The sequence below is a fragment of the Eleutherodactylus coqui genome, chromosome 2 (assembly GCF_035609145.1).
Source record: "Eleutherodactylus coqui strain aEleCoq1 chromosome 2, aEleCoq1.hap1, whole genome shotgun sequence".
Classification (NCBI taxonomy): domain Eukaryota; kingdom Metazoa; phylum Chordata; class Amphibia; order Anura; family Eleutherodactylidae; genus Eleutherodactylus; species Eleutherodactylus coqui.
The window spans coordinates 273,308,765-273,321,394 of NC_089838.1; the positions used below are offsets into that span (position 1 = coordinate 273,308,765).

The following is a 12,630-nucleotide window of genomic DNA, read 5'->3' on the forward strand; positions in this document are numbered from 1 at the left end:
AAGTGGACTTTATGAGGCCCCCTAAAACTTCAGGGGCCAGAAGTGACCATGACCTCTTCTTCCTCTATAGTTGCAGTAGTGTATGTCCATCACTGAAAATCACTATTCAGTAAATCACTAGTTGCATGCACCTGTAAGCGGTTGGCCCAAGTGATACACCATCCTTCACATGGTTAAATTTGTATGTATTATATTAAGTGCAGAGAGGAGAGTGACTCAGCAATTGTTTAGAGATAAAAGGAAGAGCAAAGAGTTCTATGGCGTCAATCAGTCCCATCTAATCAGTGAGGCAGCAGGTAGCAGAAAAGGTAGAGCCAGCAGAGTGACACAGAGCTGAAGTGGCACAGGCCGTGCTTGAGGGCCAATGGTCCTGTGAAAGGTCTGTAAAGTTCTGTGCTGCACTGAAAATGCATCCAGAAAGAATAGAGGTGCCACCAAGGATGCTGCAGCGCATGGAAGGAGAGGGAGTCTCCCTGCCTGTCATTACCTGGAGGCAGAGACGGAGTGGGTGCTGTAAAGTTCTGCGCAGCATAAGCACAGATGAAGATGGAAACCACTGTCAGTGCAGTGGAGTACTAAAAGTATATTCTTGTGTCCCAAATCAGGGTTAGTATGAGCTGCTCAGAGAATCACAGGTCACACAGCATTTGTGTAAATCACTAATGATTCAGTTAATTTGTTAACAAGCCAAAGTATTTATAGTCATTTTAGACAAATACATTAAATGGTCACCTGACTTATAAATTGTTATGCCTCTTGATTATTAAACATGTGCAGTGACATCGGTCTCTGAGTCTCTAGTCATGCGCTGTTTGCTTACAGTCTGAGATCGTTAATTGGTAATCTATAAGTATTCCTAAGCTTAGTTAAGGTTTACATAGTTAAACATCTATATAGAAATTCAAATAAAGTAAAACAGATGATAAAGAGTTCTCTTTGCTAAGTAGAGTATATTTCTAAAACAGTCCATGTTTAGTTAGCCGCCTGGCTACACATTTGTGTGAGCGAAGGTCAATCGCAGCTTTTCTTCCTCAGGTCTTCTATCTTCCTATTCTGAAACAAAATATCTGAATATGTGTGTCAATTAAGTTAGAAAATGGAGTGGGAAATAAGATGGCGTTCAAACACTAAGGGTCCGAGCGCTATGGAGAGGTCTATATCTGGTGAACTAGATGCCTGCAGCAATAATGAGTGCACACTGTCCCCCAGATTTTGTCAGACATGAAGTTTCTTGCCATGGTGGGGTCTTGGATTCTATGGGACTAGACAAAAGTTTTAATGTACCAAGCGGTGTTATTAGTGGCATCATTTTAGTGCAAGGCCTTGCATAGAGACAAAGTAAATTGCTTGCATAGATGTAAGTAAAGGGCCTTTTGTATTTTGAATCAGATGTAATATTGTGATAAAGCAGTGGACAGCAGTAATGCAGACTAGGCTTCCATGCATTTGCCAAGATATCCCATTGGGTGGTTCTAAGAAGTCTGGGCTGATTAGCTACATAAAAGTAAGTTGCAAGAAGTGTATATTTTGGCAAAAGCTTCTGTGCATTATTTGTGTACTAAAATGCTGTCAGGGATGTGTGAAGCCCCTGCATGTGGTACCTATGTTATATTCAAAGTGCTTGTGGGTAATGAGCTTCCACACGAGCAGGGCAGAAGGAAGCTGGATGTAGAATCCCAGCAGCTGCCAGTTGGAAATTATTGTCTGAGCCCAGCATATACATCAATCAGTACCATTTAGAAATGAGCTGCCAAATTGTGGTATAGATCAAAATACTAGCGAACACCTTTCTATCCGTGTGTGAGTGAGTTACATGCTCCGCCCCTGATCACATGACAGTGACATCATTACAGTTCCTGTTCAATAGCAACTGAGGCCGTGGGGGTTTGTAGGAGATGCATAACTTACTCACTCAGGATTAAGTCCGGATGAAGGACCTGTGATAATATCATCGTCATGTGATCAGGGGCGGAGCATGTAACTCCCTCTGGATGATCAGGGGCGGAGCATGACAATGGAATGAGTTACATGCTCAGCCCCTGATCACATGACGGTGACGTCATCAAAGGTCCACATCCCCAGTGAGTTACACGCTCCGACCCTGATCACATGACAGTGACGTAATCACAGGTCCTGTAAGCACATGGCTGCTGTCCGGCTAGGTGTTCTTAGTATTCCATAGCAACTGAGGCTGCAGGGGCTTTGTAGGGAATGGAATACTAATGAACACCTACAGTAGCCATGTGCTTACAGGACCTGTCAAGATATCACGGTCATGTGATCAGTCACCTGTGTGGAAGCAGTCTGGGGTCACATGACCAGGGGGTGATCAATGTGTGCAGGACTCTGCTGTGCTGCATTTCATCCCTGTTGTATGAAGAATGTATGTAGCAGAGCTGTATGTGATGTACATGTTGCAATGTTATGTGTGTGTGTAACGTGCATGTGGAAGAGCTGTGTGTGTGTGATGTGCATGTAGCAGAGTGTATGTGATGTACATGTAGCAGTGTTGTGTGTGTGTGTGACGTGCATGTAGAAGAGCTGTGTGTGTGTGACGTGCATGTAGCAGAGCTGTATGTGATGTACATGTAGCAGTGTTGTGTGTGTGCGTATGTGTGATGTGCTTGTAGTAGAGCTGTGTGTGTGTGACGTGCATGTAGTAGAGCTGTGTGGCACATTGCGCCACCAGAAACACTGGTACTATATCATTTCCTAATAATTACTAGTCAGCTATATATACGGGAAAGTCCTGATTTCCATGTACCTTGCTGAGAGAAAGGCTAAGAGCAGATGTATAGGCAGGTATGTTATAACAAATATTGTGAGCATGAAAGTGGCATAAAAGCAATGGTTTGTGGCAAACACGTCTAGATTGAAGCATCCAGTGTGATAGCGCCATCATAAATTGTGGTTTAGGTGCAAGTCTCATCGGACAACAATCCATGTGCAGCATGATACACACGGAAACTGCACATTGACATATGTTGGCATGTCAAAATTTCTCATTCGTAAAGCAGACAGGAATAGGACATGCTTTGCGTTTTATCAATGTCCATGAGTATAGTCTCATAGGCCTATTATGGGGTCATATGCTATCCATGGACAGCAAGTGGCCCCAAAGTATGCTGGTGTGCACCTAGCTTAACTGTTAAAACTCACTTCATGTCCTTTTTTTGGCGTTCTATGGGAATACCTCGCCCATTGTTTTCAATGGGACCTTTAAAAACATCGCATGGCACTCGCATCCCGAGGAGTTTCTTGGTCCGTATGAACTTAGCCTAGCTTGGAAGCACTTTATACAATGTACTCTGCACTTCTGTATCCTGCTACTTCTCTACGAAGATGGGATCTATTGTTATGCAATAGAAATTGTATTATTCATTAATCCCTTCTGTGGGATTATTCGTATATATTATTTAAGAGTTGTATTGGATAGCATGTTTAGCTACTAAGAAGAGAATATATGTCTCCCCATGGTATTGCATTTTGCTCATACATTAAATTAGTGCATGTGTGTAACTGCCTGCAAAATTTTGAATCTTCTTGATGCCTTTCTATGTGTTTTGTAGACATTTTTTCAATGCAGTTCGTGGGATTAATAAAATAATATTTTCGGTGGTATAGGGCTCCAGAGTTCAGGGCCTGCACAGGGTGATTCAGCGCCCTAGGCAGATTAGGCGTGCTATAAAATAAAGAAAGAACCATTATGTACCTGCCTTCCCTGGGAAGCAGTGGAGCGTCTCCAGTGAATCTCCTGCTGTCGGCACTGGCCAGACGTCCGGTTACCCATGCAGCATCCTGTTCTTACCTCCTGGCATCATGGTGCACAAGATGTTGAGTGCTGATGCCAGGAAATTGGGAGGTGATACTGCAGCCTTTCATTGGCTGTAGAGGTAACCTTACTTCTGGCCAGCTCTGGCAGCAGAGGATTCACTGGAGCCACTCTGGTGCTTCCTGGGGGTGAGAAGGCAGGTAAGTACGGGTTCTTTTTTTATTTGATATCATGCCTGGCCATTTTTTTAAAAAGTATACTCAGACAACATATTTAAGTATTGCAAGAAATTTTTTTTTTACCAAAAAAAATTGTACTCATCAGCGGCAAGGTGGCACCCTAGGCAGTCACCTACCCCTCATCCTGGCCCTGCCGGAGTGTTGTGTTATTTGGTGAAGCACTGCAGTAATTTCCGGTTAAAGAGACAGTGTTCACAGGTTACGAATAGAGATGAGCGAGCATACTCGCTAAGGGCAATTACTCGATTGAGCATTGCCCTTAGCGAGTACCTGCCCGCTCGGAAGAAAAGCTTTGGCTGCCGGCGGCGGGGAGCGGCTGGGGAGAGCAGGGAGGAATGGAGGGGAGATCTCTCTCTCCCTCTCTCCCTCCCGCTCCCCCTGCTCACTGCTGCAACTCACCTGTCACCCGCGACGGCAGCCGAACCTTTTCTTCCGAGCAGGGAGATACTCGCTAAGGACAATGCTCGATCGAGTAATTGTCCTTAGCGAGTATGCTCACTCATCTCTAGTTACGAACAGACCACCGTGCATCCTGGGAGCACAGAGACTGTGTTTTGTTATAGCACGTTCATAGTAGTGCAGCAATAACCTTGTTCAAAAGGACTGTGTGCTGTTCCCCATGTTTTGTGTTCCACCGTTACCAATCTACTTGTTGTAAATGTCATTCATGTTGTTTTGATTTACCGCTTGCAATAAGTTACGGACTCAGAACTGTAACTTATTGCAAGTGCAACCCAGATTGTTTGTTTATTGCCAGTTACTCTCATTGCTACTTATGCTCATACCGGTGTAATCATCATTTCTGTATTCCTAAATAAAACATATGTTTTGTTGCCTCCGAGGCTCCATTGTATCCTGAAACCTCCCCGCGACATATTAGATAGGTAGACATTTTCTTTGTACATGAAAACTGAACTGGCATCTACAAGAAAAGTGCAAGAAAATACATTCATTGTAAAAAAAAAATCAAGCACCTAGAAGAAGTTGTTGGAATTGAATTAAAGTAGCTCTGTGTCATTGTAACATTAGTATAAGTAAGTGACTACAGTATCAGGACGAAAGGATAAATTATTGTAGAAAACTGAAAACTTGAAAGGAGGCTTTAGTATCCTGCTGTACCGCCTCTAGCTTGGATACAGGATGTGATACAGGCGAGCATGGAGGCTCTAGTACCCTGCTGTACCGCCTCTAGCTTGGATAGAAGATGTAATACAGGCAGGCATGGAGGCTCTAGTATCCTGTTGCATTGCTTCTAGCGTATATACAAGATGTCATACAGGCGGCCATGGAGGCTTTAGTACCCTTTTGTACCATCTCTAGCTTGGATACAAGATGTGATACAGGCGGCCATGGAGGCTTTAGTACCCTTTTGTACCATCTCTAGCTTGGATACGAGATGTCATACGAGCAGGCATGAAGGCTTTAGTAACCTGTTGTACCGCCTCTAGCTTGGATACAAGATGTGATACAGGCGGGCATGGAGGCTCTAGTACCCTGTTGTACCGCCTCTAGCTTGGATACAAGATGTGATACAGGCGGGCATGGAGGCTCTAGTACTTTGCTGTACCACCTCTAGCTGGGATGCAAGATGTGATACAGGCGGGCATGGAGGCTCTAGTACCCTGTTTTACCGCCTCTAGCTTGGATACAATATGTCATACGGACAGGCATGCAGGCTCTAGTACCCTGTTGTACCGCCTCTAACTTGAATACAAGATGTGATACGGGTGACATGGAGGCTCTAGTTCCCTATTGTACCGCCTCTAGCTTGGATACAAGATGTGATACAGGCGGGCATGGAGGCTTTAGCACCATCTCTAGCTTGGAAACAAGATGTCATACGGGCAGGCATGGAGGCTTTAGTAACCTGTTGTACCGCCTCTAGCTTGGATACAAGATGTGATACGGAGGGGCATGGAGGCTCTAGTACCCTGTTGTACCGCCTCTACCTGGATACAAAATGTGATACAGGCAGGCATGGAGCCTCCAGTTCCCTGTTGTATCACCTCTAGTGTGGATACAAGATGTGATATAGGAGGGCATTGAGGCTCTAGTACCCTGTTGTACCGCCTCTAGCTTGGATACAAGATGTGATATGGGGTGCATGAAGGCTCTAGTACCCTGTTGTACCACCTCTAGCTTGGATACAAGATGCGATACATGAGGCATGGAGGCTCTAGCGCCCTGTTGTACTGTCTCTAGCTTGGACATATGAGCACTACATGTCCACTACACACAAGTATCCTCTCAGAGCCTTTTTAAAGGCCAGGGTGGAACCACTTTTAGGGCCACAGGTGACAAGACCGTTCATCCAATCACACCACAACTCTCATCACTTGTATATCAGCAAGTATGGCAGCAAAACAACAACTTCTTCTAGGTGCTTGATGTTTTTTTTTACTAAGAGTATATAATGCAGCGAATGACTGATTATCTCCTTTATACCCAATGCAGCAGGTTTGTTCTGTGGCTCCGTCCATCGGCTGTCTGAGGCGATCACAATGAAAAGACATAATTTTCACCTAATTTGCACATTGCTAACAAAATATACCAACGTCAGTGGAAATGAAAGCGGGAGAAGGAAAGTGTAGCGATAATGTAAACATTTTTAAATATCATTATATAGTCATGTCTGACTGCCTCCCGCTCGCTCCATTCCCGGCTCGGCACTTGTCATGGCTTAAAATAGATGTTTACCGAGCGGAGCAGGGTGGCAGGAGAGGATTATAATTAAGGCTCACAAAAACAGGCTACATGTTAACCCCACGCACCGCACACACTGTTAGCCTCCATCACGGGAAGGTAAGCACTCATTGCCTCTGCTTTATTACCCAACTGACCGTCTACAACCAGATGGAAATGAGAAGGATGGGCATGCCATAGAGAAGGATCAGATGTAGTAGAACTGAGTTTGTCATTTGGCACAATGTGTGCTGTCTGTGGTTTTACATAGGACTGCGAGTCGACGAACCAAGTCTTCTAACAATGTACAAAGTCATCTACTTTGTATACTTTAACCCTAAACTATCTGGCAAAACTTTCAAACATGCATTTGAGTAACTTTTTGACGTATTCCGAATTTAAGGGGTTAATGGGGTACTCCTATCTTGGTCCTGACGATTTCCCCCCAGGTTTCAAGGGATGGCTTGATTTTATGATAGCAGTGTAACATGGGGTTCCCAGCTGTTCCCGCAGATACTTCTCGGAGACTGTATGCGGCAACCATTGAGAGGACAGCAGAGGGACTAAGAAGTGAATATCCCCTTACCTATTATTGATGGCACATCACTAAGGCTATATTCACGCTGATTTTGCAGTACATATTCGGCATATCGGAACATATATAAAAGCCACCAATCATCCAACAGATGCCGAAGGAGTGTCCTGCACTTTTCCATGCAGAGGCATTCCACAAAAAACGTGCACCGCGCCATTTACCTCTTGCTAACATAGGAGCCTACGGGTAACATATGCCACTGTATATTGACGGCATATCTTAGGCTTTGTCTACATCACGTTTGAGCCCTCTCAGCTATGGCCCGCAATAGCCATATGCGACCCTTGTAGTTGCACAGTGCGCTGGCCGCAAGCCTGCAGGGGGAGCTCCAGGCTGATGTATGCTAGGGGCAATCGTTCCCCCGCCCCCCCTTAGGTCCACCTGGCTAAATAACCCTGTGCCACCATCTGTGCCACCACAGTCCACCTGCCACCACCCACATGCAACAGCATTTTGTGGAGCTACTTGAATCATTCTACTCCTAGCTGTCTTCTAAACTCCAATGTTCTGAGGTGCCACTGCCAGCCCATTGCCGCCCCACAACACAATCACTTTGTTTTGCTACTGTATTTATGTTAAAAACTTGGTTCTGTTATTGTATCTATATATTGAGTTTGATTCTGGTTCTGTAATTATGTTCTAAGCTTAGTTCAGGGGCTTTATTTTTATTATGATCTTGGTTCTGGTGCTGTATTCATATACTGAGCTTGGTCCTGGTGCTGTATTTATGTACAGAGTTTGGTTTTGGTGCTGTAATTATGTAATGAGTTTGGTTTTGTATGTATCTTACAATCTTGGTTCTTGTGCTGTATTAATGTTATGATTTTGGTTCTGGTACAGTATTTATTCACTGAGTTGCTCTGTTTTGAATATGCTGTATGGGCAGACTGCCTTTCAGTGCAATATATGTTATTTTTCTTATGACGGGGGTGCACAAAACAATTCCACACAGGGTGCCATCTATCCTACGGCCAGCACTGTTCCCAACCTATACATCTGAAGAAGACAAAAAGGTGATGTGAAGAGAGTCTAAGATATGTCATCAAAGTGTGAGAGTTGCGAACAAGACGCCTGGGACCCTCAGCATTCACAAGACTAGAGGTGCTGCTGTGCTCTCTGGTGCCCTATCACCGCTGCAACTTTTACCAAGTACAGCGCCACCTTCAACTGTGAGCTATGTGCAGTATTGCAGGACATCCGTATTGACTGAATGAGTTAAAAAATATCAGACGCCAAATCCTGAGGGTCCCAGCGGTTGGACTCACACCAACCACATGTCCCAGGTATATGCCATCGAAAACTGTTAGTGCAGAACGGTTTTAATAGGATCTATGAGATTCCCTGTTAAACTTTCTAATAGAAAACTTTTCAGCCGTGCTGCTTGATAAGAAGAGATCGGAATATGTTTAGACCTATTAGAAACATGAGGTGCAGCCCAAAGGGGGGTTAGTTCTGGATCTCCATGCTTTGGCAATCATATTACTGTTCCAGCTGCAGAGCCCACACCTATCACACTTCATTCATAGTAAGGCTCTCCTGATGTAGGGCAGATTGGCTTTTTGCACCCCTTCAGACTTGTGCAGTCCTATAATTAAGGGTACCTTCACAGAGGCATATGTGTTTCTGTGCACGCCTCGACACAACATATTTGCGCTATATACGAGATGTTTTGCATGTGTATTGGTAGTGGGGATTTCACATGGTGGGGAGCGCGATATGGAGGCGGCATTCATGGCCCTATATCGCGCTTGCCCATGTGAGGTTAGCCTTATGCATTCCCTTGTATATTGTGCATGCATTTGCGCACCTCCCATAGACGTCTATGGGGACCGCTGGTGCGCAAATGTGCACAAAAAGAGGGCAAGTCCTACGCACAAATTCTGCTTGGGTTTTCTGCATGCAGATTATCCCCAGAAATATGGGCTTTAGCGCTCCTTCACATAGGCGTATGCGCAACGAGGTTGATTTGTGCACACAGGGCCAGTTCACATGCGCATGCAACACTCCCCACCCTAATCTAAAAGGGTATTTAGCAGTGCTTCTATGGGGCCCTTCGGTGTATGAATGCACACAACATAGAGCATGCCCTTTTTTTTTGCATGCGCAAGAAATGTGCGCGCAAAAATTGGAAACGTGTATGAAGCAATTGATATTAATGTGTTCTAATCTCTGCGTTTTGCATGCACAAATAAGCTTGTGTGGAGGAGCCCTTCACATGTGGATTTTTTTTCCAGACATAAAAGCACTAACACAAATCATATTAGTTCGCTACGGAGATCGTATGGCTGGTTATGCTATTTGCAAGCATGCATACTGAAGGGCTACACAAATAGCTTAGTGGCATGTAATGTGCCCACTTAATTGCTGTAGTGAAGCAGGTGGATAGTAAGTGATGGGGCGGCGGTGACAGAATATTTTATTACACAATCACAACTTAGTCACATTACCACATTCGGCATCTCACACCGACACATACATTGCCTTTAACATCTTCCTCCAGTGACAGCAACAAGGCACTTGTATCACGGCCTTCTCCAATCATGCCCAAAACCCAACCCTCCAGCTTTGTAGGAAGTGTGTCCTTTACTCACAGAAGTTGCAGACATCACTAGCACAAGGTTCTCTATCACAGAATCCGAGTCACTACCATTACATTGGACTTCTTCATCCACAGCCCCAACGCTCTGTAGACACCATATACACTGAGGTCTCTTCCTGCGAAACAACGTTACATGTGGCCAAATTACTGCATCACTGTTACGTGTGCTGCTGTGATCTGTAGTTCTAAGCTTCCTAGCAGCACAGCCCTCTCAGGGTTACTAATTGAGCTGCCTGGGTGTGGTACTTCCTGCTAGCCAATCACCTGGGTCTGTGCTCACATATAAACCCAGCTCATGGTCAGTCTCTGTCTGGTGTTCAGGGTGAGCAGTCATGAAACCTTGTCTATTGAAGTTTGCTGTGTGATCTGTGTCTTCCTGGTTCATGTCTGTTTGTTCGTTTATATTCTGTCAGTTTTGTGTTAGCTTGCTGTATGACCTGCAATCTGTGTCCTGTCCTGTTGCAGCATGCTGTGTGAACGGTGTCCGGTTCTGCTGGACTCCTGGTTAGTGTAGGGACTAGCAGTATAACCAGGAGTCGTGAAGTGGCCTGCTAGCTTTCATGTTTTGTACAAAATGTCAACCAATACCTGGTATTTATATTCAGCTTCTTACCTGTTACTAGTGGTTGCATTTTGGCTGCTGTATGCTGCGTATTCTGGCTCTGTGTGTCCTGTGGTTCAGTCCCTGTCATGTGGCATGTGAATGCGTCCTGTTCTGGTGCGTGGCTCCTAGGATCAGCTAGGGCCCAGATTCGAAGACCGCTGGGCTGCCCTTATTAGGGCAATGTCCCCTCTTAGGTAGGGCCAGGTCAACCTTCCGGTAACACAGGGTCAGTTGTCTGAAACCAGTGTGACCCGTGTGCAACCTGTGCGCATGCTTCCATCCCTTCCCTCTTTGGGTACGATCGTGTGGGCCCCGTGCTTAGTTTCCCACACGATCGTAACAATCACATTCCACCTTAAATATATAGTGGCACTTTACCCATCAGGTGCCTTGTTGCGCCATTATGGAGTAACACACATCAAGCTGTACACCATGGATACATTATACTACAACATAACTATTAACGGCATACAGCCTTGCACTCAACGGTGCCATAAGTCCACTACTCGCTTTAGCATAGTCCCATAAAGTCAACATCCCCTACCCAGCTCAGGGGAACTAGTACACTTAAACCACCTTCACTGAGTATCAGACTCTCCATCAAGCTAGTCCTTTTCTTCTGTGCTAACGGTCCTGTCACACTTTGGCACACGATGACTCAGTGTCACGGAGGGAGACTTCCTCTCCTCCCATGGAGTCCTTTACACCAGTGATCTGACTGGTCCTCCATTCATCCATCTCTTCAGCCCCGAGTCATGAGGGTCCTTTCAGTCTTTGGCAGTCTCATTCCTGACACCTCCCGAATATAGGGGCACTGCCTGCTGCAATGTCCCTAGGCATGGTCTCCACAACCGCACACCTCTCTGTGCTGTGGCCAACTCCTCTCATACTCTGCTGCAGAACAGTCCTAAGATAGTTGCTTAGTAAATTGTTTAGGGATTGTAAAAAACAGTAAAGGGAATGGGTTTGTCTTTATGTAAAATCCTGTTTAAAGCCAACATTATGCTAAGTTATATGTGAGGGAGATGCACATGTGGAGTCTCTATGGGTAGAGATACAACAATAAAATCCTCATAGGAGTTCTCTATAAGCCACCAAATATAACAGAAGCTATTGAAAATCTGTTAATGAAACAAATAGATGAAGGAGCAAATCACAATGAGGTCATTGTTATGGGGACATTATCTATTCGGCTAAAAACTGGGAAGCTGAAATCTGCAGATCTCATAAAGGTAACAAGTTTCTGTTAACAACTAAAGATACCCTTACCCAACTAGTGGGTAATTACAGGGACTTCCATTTTGGGCTCAATATTAGCTAATTGACCTGATAGAATAACAGAGGTGCAGATGGAGGGGCAGCTTAGAAATAGTGACCAGAATATAATACATTTTCACTTGTTTTACAACAAGAACTTTCATCAGGGAGCTATAATAATACTAAACTTTTGAAAGGCAAAGTTCAATTGGCTTAAAGATGCCCTGAACCCTATTGACAGGGATCATGTCCTCAGAAATAAGAGGGCAGACAACAAATGGGAAATGTTTAAAGACATCTTAAATACTCACTGTAAGAAGTTTATACCTTCCACAAATAAAAGGGTTAGGGATAGGAGAAACCCAATTTGGCTCAATAAAGATGCAAAGGGGGCAATAAACAGTAAAAGGAAAGTGTTTAAACTACTAAAACAAGAAGGCAGCGAACAAGCACTAAAAACATATAAAGAAAAAAAATAATTTATGTAAAAAGCAGCAAAAGTGGAGACAAAGACTCATCGGCAAAGTGTTCTTCTACTATATAAATAGTAGAAAGTTTAATACTGAAAGGATTGGCCCTTTAATAAATAATGCAGGGAAAATTATATAGAGAGATTATTAAAATTGGGATCATTTACTTAAAAAAAAAAGACAGCTGAAGGGCGGCCTAATAACTATGTATACATTTATCAGGGGACAATACAGAGATCTCTCCCATCATCTGTTTATAACAAGGACTGTGACTGTAACAACGGGGCGCCCTCTACATCTAGAGAGAAGAAGGTTTCTACACCGACATAGAAGTGGGAACTTTACTGTAAGGCCTCCCTCACACAGGGTGTTTTGTACAGCGTTTAGCGCTGCCTTTTCAGCCCAGCACTAA

General features: G+C 44.4%; 1 protein-coding gene across 1 annotated transcript in view; it reads left to right on the forward strand.

Moving 5' to 3' along the window:
* The first annotated feature begins 6,698 nt into the window (after positions 1–6,698).
* DUSP26 (dual specificity phosphatase 26) overlaps positions 6,699–12,630 on the forward strand; it is a 44,630-nt gene continuing 38,698 nt past the window's right edge. Inside the window, exon 1 of the mRNA XM_066593004.1 lies at positions 6,699–6,813. The gene's annotated coding sequence lies outside the window, so the exon portion shown is untranslated. The remainder of the gene's footprint in view (positions 6,814–12,630) is intronic.